Source organism: Notamacropus eugenii, chromosome 7 (genome assembly GCF_028372415.1).
Source record: "Notamacropus eugenii isolate mMacEug1 chromosome 7, mMacEug1.pri_v2, whole genome shotgun sequence".
In the NCBI taxonomy this organism is placed as follows: Eukaryota; Metazoa; Chordata; class Mammalia; order Diprotodontia; family Macropodidae; genus Notamacropus; species Notamacropus eugenii.
Window position 1 is genome coordinate 42,061,059 of NC_092878.1, and position 17,792 is coordinate 42,078,850.

The following is a 17,792-nucleotide window of genomic DNA, read 5'->3' on the forward strand; positions in this document are numbered from 1 at the left end:
TATCTCTGAGTTGTGGTTTAGTTCCCTCATAGTTCCTCTAGCTCTGGTCTCATCTCTTTTCTCCTACTCTCTCCAAAAGGTTTTGTTCAAGAATGGAGCACTATAAAAAATTGCCTTTCCACTCCATTTTGATGTTATATACTTCCTTTTTGCTGAACTCCTTGGCCACTCTGCCTGACTTCCACTGTCACTTATCATATACTTCCCTCTTCTCCTATGGCTTCCTCATTGAACAGCTCCACCACTGAGTCTACACAATTCTACTAGAGGAAGGTTATTAGGATGCACTGGTTCCTTATCAAGGCATCAGGATGCATAATTTGAGCTTTTTTACCTTTCTGTGCCTCAGTTTCCTCTTCTCTCAAATGAAGGAATTGAAGAAGATGCTCTCAACTTTTTTCTCAGCTGTAAATTTCCATGATTTGCAGTCCTTTTTATTTTTTAAAAATCATTTCTGTTACCAAATGCTCAGTAGAATGTGTTATACTTTAAAAAGTCTCATGACAGTTGCAGTCAGTTTGGAAGGTTGTTATAATAACAGGCACACTGACTGAATACTTTGCTACATGAATTCAGGCTTGATCTTGCTGGAAAGCATTCATGGAGATCTCTAAGATGGCTGTTTCTCTGTTGACTTACTCCAGGTTCCAAAGGCTATTCCTTAATTGGCACTTGTTATGGCAGATAGTACTAATAGCTCAGTGTAGATTTTGTATGTCAAGGGGGAAAACCAAGAACTAACAAACTCCTATTATGTATTTCCTTGCTGTGACTGTCAGCACTGATAATTATGACCCAAGGTAACTGACATTTCCTGGTGGGTTCTTTTGCATTGCAAGCACTCTGTTATTGACTTTAGGAAGGCCTTGAATGTTGGTTGAGGAAGCATCATTTATTGAAAAGAGAACTAGACTACGAATTGTGATTCCTGGGTTCTAATCCTAGATCTGTTACTTACTACCTGCATGACATCTTAAGACACTTTATTTTCTGTGTCTCAGTTTCCTCATCGATAAAATGGGACTAAAAATTCAGCCTCATAGGATCCCAAAGATCAATAAAATCATATATAAAAAATAATAAAAATGATATATAAACTTTGAAGACGTTTGATCAGAATAACCAGGCAATTCAATGAGATTAAAAATATAAGGCGATAGGTTCAGACTTTGATTATGTGGGAACAATGCCGATTATTTTGATTAGATCAATGAGAATATTCTCATAGAGTAATTAAATCTCAGTCCCAACCATCATTTTGTCAAGTGTACCTCTAAAAGGCAGAAAAAGACAGAGAAATACAAAGAGAAACAGACTGAGATAGAGACAGAGAGAGAGAGAGAGAGAGAGAGAGAGAATTTTCTTTTTAGTAAAATCATAATCATTAAAAAAAATAGTACTGTTCTATAGTATCTTTGCAAAATCCTTGTAGAAGTACCTTGGAAAGGTGAGCAATAGATCAGGACAAAAGTTAAAAAAAAACTTAAAAAAGGCTTTCAGGTGAATGAATTCAAAATGATTATCACATTTAGCTTGCATTCACATCATCTCCCCAGAAGCAACTGGTGGGATAATTGATAGACTATTGGGTCAGGGAGTCCTGATTTCAAATCTGATTTAAGATTTTTACTGGTGACCCTGAGCAAATCACTTAACTTTTGTTTGCCCTAGTCTCCACATTTGTAAAATGGGGATGATGTCATCTACTTCACAGGGTTGTTGAGAGGATGAAATGAGATATTTTTAATAAAATAAAAAATGCAGCACAATACTTGGCAGGTAGGTGGTACACATTTTTATTCTTTTCCCCTTTTCTGCCCACCTAATTTGGTCCTCAGTCAAAATGGTCAAGGAGGAATGTGATCGAGACTTGTTTGCTCAGTTCTATAATGTTAATCTAGATTGTACTCTAAGGGTGATGGATGCTCTGCGAAAACAAGGTGGGGTAAGGAGGACATAGCATTTACATAACATTACTATGTATTAGGCATTGTGCTAAGTCAGTGATTTGCAAATGTTATCCAATTTGATCATTACAACCACCCTAAGAGATAGGTACTATTATTCTCCTCACTTTATAGGTGATGCAAATAGAGGTTCAATGACTTGCCCAGGGTCGCACAGCTATTTTGTTTGAGGGCAAATACATACTCAGATTTTTTTCTGACTCCAGTACGAGTACTTTTTCCACAGTGCCACCTTTTTGTCTCTGTAAAGGGCTGCTTGCCAAAGAGAAAGGGAATATATTTAGGAAGGTTGAGGCAGAGAGAAGTATAGAAGGATTAGATGTTATGGTCAGATAGAAGAATTGTCGCATTATAAAGCTGGAGTACTTGCTGGTGATGATGAGATCAAGGTCTCTCTCAAATTGGATCTTTCCAGAGCAATGCTCCACCCGATTAAGCTCTATTCCTGTAGAGATAATGTCAGACAATCTGCACCCTGATCCCTGACAAAATCAGAGACTGCTCATTTAAGTACCATTTTTTATTTGTTAGCGTATAAAAACATAAAAGAAAATGTTCATTTCAGCTTTAACAATATCTAATTAGTGACATTTCCTACACCAAAGTTTTCATCTCTTTTATTGGCTTGGGTTGCACTGCTTTATGTGTCCTACAAAATGTCTCATCGTTTTTATTTCTTTTAAACTTCATTATCTTTTTGATGACACAGTAATTTTCCTTTCCATCTTTTATCTCTGCTTAGCTGACTTTTTCACTTTGTCTTTCTCTACTACTGTGCAAGCTTTTACCCACTTGTTTGGGTAAGTTTTAATGGAAATTTCAATTTCTATGAAATATGTGCTAGCATTTTTAGAATGCTTAATGAACTTTTCTAGAAGCTAGAGGAACAGATTAAATAGCAAAATGTATAAATGTGGCAAGACACACAGCTTGTCCACAGGATGGGAGCCTTTAAGAGTGGTTATTGACAATTTTAAATTAAATAAACATTTTATTTTTGATGAGCATTTTTCTTCCCTTTTCCTGAGAGTGTAAGGGCTTTTTTATTGTCTATTTAAATATGAGGTATAGAAATACTTATGTACCACATGATGCCAAAAAAGAAGGGTATGGTTGTATGCTAGTCAGTTAATAAAAGAATTTGTCCTGTAAAATTTGGACTTAGTCAAGAGGCCACACCCAAGGACCTATAAAGTCACATACGATCCCCAGGCCCCAGGTTCCACCCTCCTGAGCTAGTGTTGGACTTAAAGTCAGGCAGACCTAAGTTCAGATCCAGCCTCATGCATTTAGTGGCTATATGACCATGGGTAGATCACTTAACCCCTGCCTGCCTCAATTTCCTCATCTGCAAAATCAGGATAATGATGCCATTTACCTTTTAGGTTTCTTGTGAAAATCAGATGAGATAATTACAAAGTGCTTTGCAAAATTAAAGCACTATATATCAGGAAACACAAGTAACTTGTTAAAGAGAATAAGAGTCTAACATTTGCTTTTGTCATTAAGGAGTTAGTTAAAAACTAAGAAACCAAATCCTTCGCATTCCTCCTAAATCACTACTTGGTCACTCAGATAATATTTTTTTCAGAATCATCAGATTCAACCCATTTTTTTTCAAGCTGCAGAACTGGGAACTTGTGTTCACTAATTCACTTTGTCTTCCTCTTTTCAAAAACTACTCAGGTCTCTATGTTGAGAAGCCAACTTTCTCATAATTATTTCCCCACATTGAATATGCTTATTGTTCTGCCACAAATAGATTTCTATTAAGATCAAACTCGAGCAAAAGGGAATGTGTGTGGGGTATCAGATCATTTCCTTAGCAGTTCAAACCTCATTTAACATTTTATGGAAACAGAAGGGGAGGCAGGGGAAGATTCTTTTCCTCCAGCATAGAAGAAGCAATATCTCTGGGTCAGGGTGGCTTCCACCACCGAAATGATATTACACTCATTGGGATGGGGACAAATATTTGAAAAGGTATAGCCCTAATATAGCCCAGGGCTGGAGGGGAGTCAGCAAGCTTTGCAACAAGTCTGTCAGTTCTTCTTCAGTGTTCTTGGTGCAGTGAGCACACATTTCTCAACAATGAACAACCCAAAGGAATGTATATTGCTTTAGTGGTCACTAGGAGTAATAGGCTGATCATGTGGACTATTCTGAATAGAACCTTAGATGCTGGAGTCAGTTTTAATAAGCTCAGAAGAGCTTATTTTAAAATTTTCAATAAAGCATTTATACTTAAGGAATTCACATATCAGGATTTGATTTATTGTTTTTTATGTTAGACTTGAGAAAATTATGGAGAAAAAGTTACTAACACGTGCTTAAAAGCCTGTCACTTACACACAGACACACAGATGCAGACGTAGACGCAGACACACACACACACACACACACACACACACACACACACAGAACTGGTTGTTAAATATTTAGTAGCTTATCACTGCTTTTGCCCATCATCAAGCTCTTGTGGCAGATGTAGAACATTGTTCACTGAAATGTAAAGGGAAGGATACACAAGTTTAGGGTATTCCCATACACTGAAATATTCTATCAGGTGCAGGTATCTGCCAGAGACTGACCCTCCTTCATACTCAGGAGTCACGGCCACTTGGAGAGCAGGCATATGAGTTTTTCGAGCCTGCTTCTGGGGGATCAGATGCTATAGACCTTGTGACATTGCATGGATACAGAGTTTATGGACTTGTAGAACAGAATGTCAATGTGGCTGATTTTCTGGATTTCTAAATTCTGATTTCAGTGATAGTACATCTATTTGCAGATCACAGTCTCCTGCAGTACAAGCAATGATAAAGTTGAAGCTCAAGAAAAAATAATGCTCAGTAGATCTGGCATTTGTTAAACCATCCGTAATCTGAATGCATCGTCATCATCACCCCATAGATATCTATTTTTTTGTCTGATTCACAATAGCCTTTTTGGAACAGTATGGTATGGACAGAGTACATTATTTGAAGTCAGAAATATCTGGATTCAAATCCCATCTCTGACATGTAAAAATGACAAATTTTCTGAGTGTTAGTTTCCTCATCTTTAATCTGGAGATAATAATACTCATATTATATTTACCTCACAGGATTCTTGTAAGATTCAAATAAGATCACGTCTGTTAAATCCTTTGTAAAATTTAAATCTTCATGTACATAGCAGTTATTATTTTTATTGATCACAACAGTCCCCTGAGGGTTGTTCTCTGCCCCTGGAAGAGACTTCCTTCCAAATCCAGTTTGTAAGCTAACATTGTTTATTCTGTCAGTTATTAAGTAAATTGCTTTTGCTTCACCAGCAATCTCATCGTTGCCTGTTCTAGTAAGATAAGGAAGAAACCGATAAGAATGAAGATAGAGGGAGGGAAAAATCTGAATTTACCACAGTCAATGGAATTTCTCCACAACATGGTCCTTATTTGAGCTCTGAATCTATTTCCGTTTAATCATTCAGACACTATATTCAGAAGCTAATATGCCAGAGACTTTAGATAGATTATTTGTTATTTTATAAGGCTATGTCATTGTACCCTTTTAATAGTCACATCCTGAGAGACTCATATTGTTTCTTCAAAATATTATACATGCACACATATATACACATATGCATATACATACATATATATGTGCAGTTATAAATCAAAACGGAATATGTTATAGTAAATACATATGACATATATTTATGTGTTCATACATATTCGCATATATTAGGTTGCATATATACATGCTTTTATATATGTGTGAATATAAATATAGAGAGGAAGAGATAAAAAAATCTTTGAAGATTATATATAGTCATATGCATATACATTAATGTTTGCAGTTAGGCAAGAATAATTAGCATGAAATATGCTTCTATTTAGCATTTTTTCCCTATCTAATTTTTTAAAATAAATAATTCTGTTTTCAACAACACATCTAGTATATTAGAATGTTTAAAATAACCCAATTCTCTCCCTGGTTTTCCCAGGGAGTGACCTTATATATTCCCAAAACTAGAGAGACTGGGAATATCAAAGCACTTTACCCAGAAAGTAGCAGCAGTAAGTAGCTTCCAACAAAAATACAGAACTTCCCTCCTACCAGAAGCCATACTCTTTGATTGTTTCTTAAACGTTTTTCCCTTTATTTTGTCAGTACTAATTATATATTAGTCCTATAACTTAATATATTTTCTCCTTTTGCAAATCAATCCTTGTATTTGTATTTAGAACTTCGTTCCTTTCCACAGCTGTAGTTCAGGATGCTATATATTACTTCTGAATTTTAAACTATTTCTGATAGAGTATCGTACTACCAGTATATTCCACCAAAGCACACAATTACAATGAAAATGAATTACAATGTAAGTGAAAAGAGAATGCTTAGAATATACATGATAAATGAAGAGAAAACCTATATACACATTTGTTTTAATACATTTTCTTTTTCCTTAAATTTCATTTTTTTTTTACATTTTTTTTTGTTACAAACTCTCATATATCACTACCCCCCAGAGAAGGCCACCATTTCATAGAGATACACACACACACACACACACACACACACACACACGTATGCACACACATATGCCACACACACCACACACATACATAAATTTATGAATTCTTTCTCTGGAGGTGGAAAGCATCTTCCTTCATAAGTCCTTTGTCACTGATTTGGGTATTTATAATATTCAAAATAGTTTTATCATTTATAGTTATTCTTCAAACTACATTTTTAATGACTTCTTGAACATAGAAGGTCCTGAATCAACACATATTAATTTAAAATATCTTGAATTGAATAGATTTGAAGATGGTATGGAATATCTGAAGAGTTTGAATGCAAAGCTTTCATTTTTTTAGATACACCCATAGACAGACAATCACATGTAGACAGCTTGGAATAACAGAAAGACCACTAGGGGGAAAATCAAGAAACTGGGAGCCAGTCTAAATCCTGAGCAAGAACCTTGCTGTACTACAATTCCTTCAACAAAAAAATGAACCAATAAATGATCCAGGCTGTGTGGTGCAGTGGAAGGGGCACTATGGAGACTAAAATATGGTTTTTTGGAATCCAGCCTTGATGACTTTCTCCCTGTGGTATCTTTTGAAGGTCACCTAAACTGTCAGGACCTTGTTTCCTAAAGCTATAAAATGAAAAAAATGGCAGCAGTGGATAGAGTCATAGGTTTGGAGTAGGGAAGACTGGGTTCAGATCTGGCCTTAGATACTTACTAGCTGTGTGACCTTGGGTAAGTCACATAACCCTGTTTTCCTGTTTCCTCATATATGAAATGAGTTGGAGAAGGAAATGGCAATCCTTTCCAACATTTTTGCTAAGAGAACCCCAAATGGTGTCACAAAGAGTTGGACACAACTGAAATGACTCCACAAGAACAGCAGTAATAATAACATAGAATGAAAGATTTGGATTAGATATTCATAACAGATTTCAGTTCTAAATCTTAGTAGTTCACCTGTGAATTAGAAAGTTATCAAGACATCTGGCTATTACTTGGGAAATAGGATAAAATGAAGAAAGGACATTTCCCCTAATCTTTTATGTAAAAAGGAAGAAGTGGTTTATTATATTAAGTTTAAAGGTTGTGTCCTCTAGACAGGTGCTATGATGGGGTAAGCAGTTAGACTAGATAACCATTATAGTCTCTTCCAAATCTCAAATTCTGTGATTCCCTGAGTATTTAAGAACAGATTTTTCAGTAACATGAACCACCCAAATGAAGAAGTAAAGTAATATGGTGTGTCCTCTCACTCTAGGCTCTCAGTTTAGTACTCAGGTTTCCAGGTATTTTGCAGAATCCTCTCCAAATCATAGCTTGTGGACTCTCTCTAAGATGTTTTACTTTTGAAAAGTTAGCCCAATGACATTCTTAATTCATGAGAAATGCTATTTCATTAAATAGCATTGTAAATTACATAATAATATGATATTTCCTTCCAAAAACCTTGAGTTTGTACTCTCTTGAATACAAAATACATACACAGTGAGATGGTTTGACTGTAATAGGGATATATGTGAAGTAACCATGCATGGGAACATATAGGCTTCCATATGTGAAGAGACATGCATGCAATAAGCATATATGAATAGGGCATATACATAGAGAGACAACTCTTTTATCTGATATTGCTAATATTTTCCATGAATGTTTTGAGCTGCTCTTTGCCAGACCTGCTTCTTGTAAGGTTTTGTTCGCTGTTCTAATTTGACTTGTTTAGTTTGGAAATTCTAAAATTCTCTCTAAGCCCTGAACTAAATTTTGCTCTAGAAACCCTACCTTGAGTTATCGGAGATGAAATTTTACTGATTTTTCTCTTGATCAATTACCAAAGAGACTCTCTAGTGTAGGGATATCCCTTTCATGCTGTTGTCAACTTTAGAGTATCATGGGTAGTAATACAAAAACAGAAAATGAAAGGCAATCTGATTGATTAAGAAAACCTGTGCATGCACAATTTTAAAATGTCTGATCATTTAAGTTATATATGTATATATATAAAACCATTTAACTGAAGTATCTAGCTGACTTATTACACACAACCAAACATTGCATCTTTGACAAAATTCATTGATTCAAAACACTCATATTTGGTTTCATGTAAATGTATTTTACCTTTAGAAAGAAAGTAAAAAGAGGAGGTTTTGGAAGAAGAAAGTGGAAAGGTTGAAATGTATGAAAGGTCAGGTCTACTGGTACATGTCATTAATCTCTTGTACTGGGGAGGCTGAGGCTGGTGGATTGCTTGAGCTAGGCAGTTCTGAGCTGCTGTGGACTAAATTAACTATGTGTTTATACTTTTTGGCACTAATATGGTAAGCCCCTAGAAACATGGGACCACCAGGCTGTCAATGAATGAGTCAATTAGCACAGGTCAGAAATGAAGCAGTTCAAAGCTTTCATTCCCATCAGGATTAGAGTTGTACTCATGAGTAGTAGTCATTGCCCTTCCAACTTGGGCAAGATAGGGAGACCCTAGGGAGACCAATTACAAAAAGAAAAAAAAAAGAAAGGAAAACAAAAGAATGAATAAGTGAAAAAGAAGATGGCCTAGTTATGTGGTAAGATTGAAGAGTATCCTGAGAATGTCTCCCATTTCTAGTGTAATTCAAAACCTAGGGACTCTTAGAGAACTATTGGTTCAATAAAAAAAATTCTCAATGAGTCCCAGGACAAAGCAAGGAGTAAAAGGAGATCATAAAGAAGTTCTTTTGTGGATGGGTGAGGGAATCTATGGAACCATAGAAAATTTTTAAATACATCTTGCCTAAAGGACTCTCACCTGGATTTCAAGTCAATCCACTTGGGGTCCAAGTTAACTCAAACTACCTGGGTCTTTTCCACAGTGCACTGGTTCACAGCAGCCCTGATTTTTGTTGCTGCTGCTGCTGGTGGTGGTGGAGGTGGGGGTGGTGGTAGTATTAACTCAAACTGCCTCTATCTCCTGAAATCTTAGCCCACAGTAGAGGGATAATTGGACAACTTGTGTATTTCACTGGCTTCTACTCCTAAGATAATATTCTAAACCATGTGGCTTGCACTCTATTTTCTTTCTCGTCTTCACCCATGTCTTACTAGAACGTTGAACTGTGTTCCTAAAATCACTGTGGGCTCTGATAGGTAAGCTTTTGCCTTTTCTTTCTTAGATCAATATCTTTACCTCATTTTCTGGCTGCCATTTTCAAATCATGCCACTGTTTGCACACCAATTTTCCCCCTTTCATCTCCCTTTTATGTGTTGCCTTCTCTCTTTAGATTGCAAGATCCTTGACGACAGGTACTGTCTTGCTTTCTTGTATTTGTATCCCCACAGCTTACCACAAAGTCTGGCACATAGAACTTAAAAAGCTTTATTATTCATTCTTATCCCACAGGATCATGTTCGTCCTTCATTGCCAAAGAAGACCATGCCATCAGAGAAATGATGATATGACTTGCACTTGATTTCGTTTTGAGTGAGGGAGGGCTGTGCAGGTCACCAGCCTCACTTCTCCTCCAGAGCCATCTGAATACAGAGACCAGATATTCATCAGAATGACTGGAGATGACCCAGGATGCGCTGGAAGACTTTGGGCCCTTTAGGCCAAGGTCTTTCCAGGTACTCACTTAGGGTGAGGCAATGCCCATTCATTGAATAGGCCTGTTTAATATCTGGTCCCTCCCCTCCCTTCCCCTTCCCTTTCTCCTGTTCTGTCCTGTCCTGTCCTGTCCTCTCCCCAAAGCACTCTGAAACTGGGATGCCAATGGGCCCCTGCCTGAGGGCTCCTCTTGACCCTCCTAGCTTTAGAGTGATTATCAATAGTAACTGCTGCTGTGTCCTGCCCAGTCTGATGTCTTTCTTTTTCTCAGCCTCATTAGAGGGGCCATGCCCTGTTATCCCACATCCAGATAAAGCAAAACATTCAATTTCCTGTCACATTTTGTGACTGAAATGATCCATTTTCTCAGAAAGCCACCCATCCTCTTCCCTCCACGTAAAGAATGAACCCAATATACCAGCTAAGGGCCATTTAGAACCCACATGAATAAATATCCTTAGGGGAAGGAGAAGGCAGCATTTAGCTCCACCACTTCAAATGGAGGAGAAACAGATTTGGAGCTCTTTCCAATCAAATGGACAAGGAAAGAAGTAAATTCTAGTTTGCTAGTGCATGAATGCAATGTGTAATGAAAGTCAGTAAGAAAGCCATGGTCAACACTGGTTCATTTCAATATATGAATACTGTCATCAAAAGGCATATTTCCCTTAAGCCAGTACTCCAAAGGTGGACAAGTAGAAAGTCTGACCAGTCAAGTAATGGCCATTGGCCTTAGATTGACAAGAGATGATGGCATTTGGTATTAAATTAGAAGCAACATAAATATACTGGTCATAATACACATTTGGTTTCTGGAAACTCAGATGGGGCTTGGGGTTGGATATCCTGTGATAAACTTATGGAGAACATGAACAATAATTATTTAGGATGGGCAAGTATGGATGGATTACTACAGAATCACTGGACCATTTGAATATTTGAATAATCCTAGACAAAATATAATAAAAAGTAGTAAAAAGAGGAGATAAAATTGAATGGGAAAGAGAGGTGGTTGCCTGAAAAAGTAAATTAGCAAGCTTAATGATTTAAATATGTAAACTAGGACCCAATGCTACAAAAAGAAATAATTGCTAACGCTAGATCACAGGTATCCAAATGTAAGGAGTTATTTTTAAACCTGTGGTAGGATCTTGTCTTTAATTCTGCCCTGGAAACCATTCTCATTTGCTCATTATTTCTTAAAATTGGGAAGAAAATCTATGTTGTCTTGAAGTCTAATGAAAATATGCAGGATGTACATGTGACAATTCATTTATTGACTTTGTATCTTAGGGAACATAAAGAAAGATAGCTTGATATGAATATAGACCTTGGCCTTGCCAAAATCAATTTTTATCTCTCAGGTCAATCAATATCGATATTCATCTCAGTGAGAAATCTGTATCTGTTTAGCACACAGTCCAACTAACTTTCTAAATAGTAAAGCAATATGTGTGGGTTTTAGAGAGAGAAATGGCTGAAGTGCCATTATTATAGATGAGAAGGACTGATGATGGGTTCTTCTGAGAAATATAAACTGAGGGATCATGGGCAAGTCATTTAACCCAAGAGTTCCCTACCTTTTTCTGTCCTCATGTCCCTTGATTCTCAATAAATCTTTCTGAAAGGAAATGAACTCTAGAGTTTGCTATGCATAAACAAAAAAACCAAGACATATAAGTTAATTTTTCATAAAGAAAGTTTATTTGCTATGTAACATCATTTATAGTAAAAAGGTTGTTAAATGCTGATCAGAGACTTTTGCTTCAATTTCTTAGCAGCCTCTCACTCCACCATTTTGACTCCACTGCTCTCAACATGGTTTTTGAAAGAGATACTCTCCTGCCATAGTCAGTTTCTTGCTTTGGATTTGATTGATAAGAAGAATGAGAAGCCTTGTGGGCATTATTAGTAAGTATGTAACATGTTGTTACAAGAGAATATCAATAATTGTGTAACTTTATTGGCTGGAAATCAATTTGGAGGTCCTGGTAATCATTTAGTTCATTTTTATTGCTTTTCCCCTTTGCTCTAGAGGCAAATAATTTTTCTGCCCAAACCTCATTTTAGTTTTGATGAGTAAGAATTCTTCCTTCAACAGTCTCTCTCAAAATTTTCAGATGCACTATAACACTTCATTCCTTCCCCACCCTGTGTCCACTTCCTTAATATCCATTTTCTAATCTATAATCCTTTTTCATGAACACTATTATAGTTGGGATAGGAATAGTAAACTATATTAAATCACCAAGTTTTCTCCCCAGCCTTTGTCAAGCTCACCATCTTTTCTGAATGTACTCATAATTTAGGTTGGGAATCCCTAACTTATGTTTTCAGAGCCCCAAACAATTCTCTAAGGATTGCTGATCTGCCTCAGTGGATGGAGTTTTCCTACCAGAAATTTTCTTTACTGATGAGATAACAAATTTGTACTAAAAAACAAATTTGGACTTATTCTTTTTTGTCTGAGGATATTTTATACACTAAACCTGAACTTGGGTCAGGCTAAATATCTGTGGTAGGAAAGCAGAAATTATTTTAATGGGTTATTTTAGATTCTTTTCTTTGATGCTTCCTTAGCTAAAAGGGAAAAAAAAAACCTATTTGTTTAAAGTGGATTAAGTCTAAAGAAAACTCTTACCAACTAATTACAGCAAAATATTAATAGTATGCATTTTGAAGATGTAAAAATATGAGCTACTATTATTTTTAAAGAGTCTATGTCATTATTTTTAAATAACAAATTATCAAAGGTTGTAGATAACAGGGAGAAAATCTCAGGCCCAATTTTTGATGATGATCAGCAACTGATATTACTGTAATATTCAAAAGTACACAGGTCACTTTGTGTGACTAAATTCTGGCTAATACGCAAAGGTATGAATAATGACTATATTCATTTTCAAGGTCGATTTGTATCTTGGTTCTTGCTTGAATTAAGCTCTTTTTCTTTTATTTGAGTCATTTTTGAGTGTTGTTAATAAAAACTTGTTAAAATTACTAGAAATATTTAGTTATTTAACTCTCCCTGGGATTACTATAATAATCTCTCACCCTATTTCCCTGATCTTAGTCATTCTTCATTCTGGGGCTCAGATCTTTTTCTTCTTTTTTTATGTTGCCAATTTTATACAAAATTTATTCTCCAGGACAAGAGTGACATTTCCCCTTTTTCAGTACAGATAAATTACAATGTTGTTCACTTTTCTCTCTCTGTACACAATCAAGTGTTCAGAATGCCCAGTTCTCCACAGTAGCTTAAAAATTACTTTCAAACTGCTACTCCCCTGGCTACAAATTTGAGTTCTTCAGTTTTTGGAAAGCTGTGTAGAATGCTTCTTCTTCTAGTGCATTTAGTCGACCTCTTTAATGGTGGGTCCTGAAGAAACCCCTCCACATGGGGCTGCTAGACTCCCTGGGAATCCACCGTCCATGTCTCCTGGCATGCCCCCTGCACTCTGGTCCAGCACAGCAGTGATCGAGTTGCAGACTTTCTCCAATTCTTTCAAATTCTTTGCTCTCAGCAGTCTGGTTCTTATTCAGCCAGTTGATTATTTCATTACATTTATCAAGGATCTTTTGTTTGTGTTCCTCACCAATTTTGCCTTGCAGTTTTTCATCCTCTGTGGTAGCCTTCATATTGAAGCAGAAGATTCAAGAGAAGACACTTTGTCTCTCCGCTTCTCATCCTCAGCCTCATATGGTCAATGTCTTTTTTGCTCAGATGATCTTTGTCATTGGTGATGGTGATCCTGTTCTCCTTGCCTGTGCTTTTATCCACAGCAGAAACGTTAAAGATGCCATTTGCATTAATGTCAAATGTAACTTTAATCAAAGGAACATTCCTGGGTACTGTCAGGATTCCTGCAAGCTCAAACTTGTCAAGTAGATTGTTATCCTTTGTCATTGCTTTCTTACCTTCATAAATCTGAGTAAGCATGCCAGAGTGTTTGTCTGAATAGATGGTAAAGGTCTGTGTCTGCTTAGTGGGGATGGTGTTACTACATTTGATCAGAACTGATATAACTCCACCAGCAGTTTCAATTTCAAGGGAAAGGGGAGTGACACCCAACAGCAGCAAGTCTTGAACGTTCTCAGATTTGTCTCCACACAAAATGGCAGCCTGGACTGCTGCACCATAGGCAACAGCCTCATCAAGACTGAAAGGCTTATTGAGCTCCTTGTCATAGAAGAAATTTCTGGATTTGGGGGATGCAAGTGGAACCACTCACCAGGATGATGCCATAAATCAATGGCTTATCTAGATTGGCATCTCACGACCTTTTCCAGGGGGTCCAGTGTGCCATGGAAGAGATCAGAATTCAACTCTTTAAAATGGGGTTGAGTAATTGATGTAAAGATCCCTCCTTATCACCTTAGCATATTTATTTCTTTCTGAATTAGAAGACTTGATACACACATACATACATACATGCATATATATAGGTACGTATGTATGTGTATATGTGTATGCATGCATGTATTTATTATTCCTTTTTCAATCCATTCCCAATAAAAGTAGGTTTCCAGAACTACCAACCCTCCTCTCCTATATAGTCCCTCAGTTGGTTCTTACTTTCTCACCTCATTTGTACATTACTCTTTTTATCTGTTTCTAAATGGTTTTGCTTTTTAAAATCATATTGTACTCAGATCTATCCTAATCTTTATTATGCACTACCCAATTACCAATAACAATTTTAGACATATGTTTTACATTTTACAGACATAAAAGGTAAATATTCTGTCCTTATTGAGTCCCTTGTATTAGGTTTGGTACACCTTATATTTTTCTTGGATGTTGTATGTCAAATCTTCTATTAAATTTATTTTTTTTTAAACAAAATTCTGAAAGCCTGACAATTCATTAAATGTCCATTGTTTTTTTTTTTCATTCATGATTATACTTAACCTTGCTGTGTCTGATATTTTTTGGCCAGGACCCCATTTCTTTTGCTCTTCCATATATAGTATTCCAAGATGTGTGATCTTTTAAGTGTCACCACTGTTAGGTTGTGTATAATTCTAATTGTGGCAACACCATATTTAGATTATTTTCTTGTCACTCATACTAATTTATAATTGAGATAGGGGTTTAAGAATTTGATTATGATCATAGGATCTCTTTCAGGTGGTGATTGGTGGATTTTTTTCTATTTCTACTTTCTCCTCTTGTCCTAATACTTCAAGATAATTTTCTTTATTTCTTATAATATTGTATCAAGATTCTTTTTTATCATAGCTTTCAGGTAGCCCATTTATTCTTAGGGTGTCTCTTCTTGATCTGTTTTCCAGATCAGATGTTTTTCTGAGAAGATGTTTTACTTTCTCTTCTATTTTAAAAAATTCTTTATATTTTCCTTTATTATTTCTTGATCTCTTATAACTTTGCTGGCTTCCCCTTGTCCAGTTCTGATTTTCAAGGAGTTGTTTCCTTCTTTAAGATTTTGTATCTCCTTTTCTAATTGGTGGGCTTTTTTTCATAATCCTCTTGTTTTTCTTGATTTTTTTTTTTTTAGTTTTTCTTCAATATCTCTCATTTGATTTTTATAGTATTTTTTAAGTTTTTCTATGAATTCTTTTCGAGTAGGTGGCCATTTGATATTACTGTCTGAGTTAAAAGAGGGTTGTTTTGCTTCAGTATCCTCCTGTGAAGATGAATGCTAGTCTTCTCTATTTCCACAGTAACTCTCTGTGGTTGAATTCTTTCTCCTTTGTTTATTTGTTTTTTAAAAAATCATTTGCAGCAGCTTAGTTTTTGCCATCACTTCTAACAACAGTTCCTCTGGCCTCAGATCTTTCTTCAGTTTTCCCCTTTGTCTTGGGACTGTAACCAACACCTCTAGCCTCCTGTAAGTGCCCATAGACAGTGTGCATCCCAGACCCACTGCTTCTGTACTCACTGAACTGTGCTGATTCCTTCTCACCCAGGGCCTCATATCCACAGCACAGTTGGGTCTTGCATTCCTCATCAGCAGAGGTTCCCTAGATCTTCCTCAGACATCCAACTCACTCTCCTCAGGTAAAGTTCCTGTGGCTGGGGCTGAGGCAGCCTCCCAATTCAGCTTACCCCAGGGCTTTATGCTTATTTTTTAAGTGGAACTAGCCTGGAGATGTTTACTCTTCATTGTGATCAAACTTCATCATGGTATTTTTCTTCAGGAGGACCCAGTTCTGCTCCTACTTTTGCTTGTTTTTACTGCCCTATGTGTGCCCTGAGGTGCTTCTTTTATTTCTTTTGTGGGAGAAATCTGGAGAGCTTGGAATTTTCTGACCTACTCTGTCATCTTCCCAGAATTTTCTCCTGGATTGAATTCCTTAACTCTATTTCTAAAAATATTTTCTTCTTTTAAGACTGAGCTTAATTAAGGCCTCTTCCATGATTATTAGTCCCTATCCTCAAGCCTGTAGGACCCAGCTCAGAGCATCAATTCTATGGTAAATTATAGAAATAAAACTTCATTCCCTAGGTCATGGCTCTCAGTTTCTCTAGCCCCTTGGGCATGAGGTAGATGTGGCCAGCTCACAGCTCTTTGGTGAGTAGGAAATCACCAACTATAAATCTTGCAGTAAGGCGACAGATCACTGGACCTTACCATCTGTACTGCCATTTATGTTTTAAAGGGCATTTCTTATCACTTATCACTAAACTAGTGATTATCACTAGTCTTCTCACTAAACCTGCTGCTGCATCCTTCAGACTCCTGGGCATTGTCATCTTTTCTAAGGCTGCACTCTAAGTACCTCTGGAGCTAGCCATGCACCCTGCCACCATGCCGTAAGCATCACCCAGCCTTTTTATCACCTTTGTTCTGAAGCCTAGGTGTGTTGTCTCTCCCAATTACAATGCAAATCCCTAGAGAATGAGGACTATTTTTTAGTTTTCATCTCTAGCATTTACCATAGAACTTGTGACATAGTAAGTACTTATTAAATAACTTTTAATTCATTGATTTAGTTATGACTTCATTCTCATGCTATAGCTCTTCCACAATCCCCATACCCCCTAATGATTCTTTTCTCCTAAAATTTTCCTAGACCACTTATTCTGGATCTCTCCTCTGCCCCTATTGTACTTTTCCTCAAATCATAATTTATTTGGTTACATGTTGGTATCTCCCCAGGTTAATAGTTGATGATTTGCTGCTTGATAGTGGGGAATTGTACAGTTTTTCATCTTTTCATTATCAGAGCCTAGCAGAGCATCTTAAAGATAGCAAGCATTTAATAAATACTTGCTGACCCAAATTGAATCTTCCAGTCTTGTACTTCATATCAGAGAGCAAGGATCAGTAAATAATGCTCACATTATGATATTTGTAACCAGCATATATAAGTCTACTTAAGCTAATGAATTATAATCTTTTTTATCTGAACCACAAACTTAACTCTAATTAATAAATTCACTAACTGTTCCTCCATGGTGCTTATATTTGCCCCTCTACAGCCTTTTACTTTAACAAATACAATGGAACTATGCTAAAACATTCATCAGTACAGAATAAAATTTGTTACTGAAATACCAAAGGCACTTTGTTTAAGGTAGCTCTGTCTATAAGTAAATGAATCTTCAATATCAGGTTCCTGTGATAAAAGTTTACTTCAAATTCAGTGATTAAGTGGAAAATGAGACACTTTCTGATGTAGCCCAACATTAAAAGACTTCAAAAGAATATCCTCTCTGTTGATGAGCTCTGCTCAATTTTATCTTGTAATACTGAGC

At 36.4% G+C, this 17,792-nt stretch overlaps 1 pseudogene; it reads right to left on the reverse strand.

The window, feature by feature from the left end:
* Nucleotides 1-13,422: 13,422 nt before the first annotated feature.
* On the reverse strand, nt 13,423-16,844 carry LOC140514653 (heat shock cognate 71 kDa protein pseudogene; annotated as a pseudogene).
* Nucleotides 16,845-17,792: the final 948 nt, after the last annotated feature.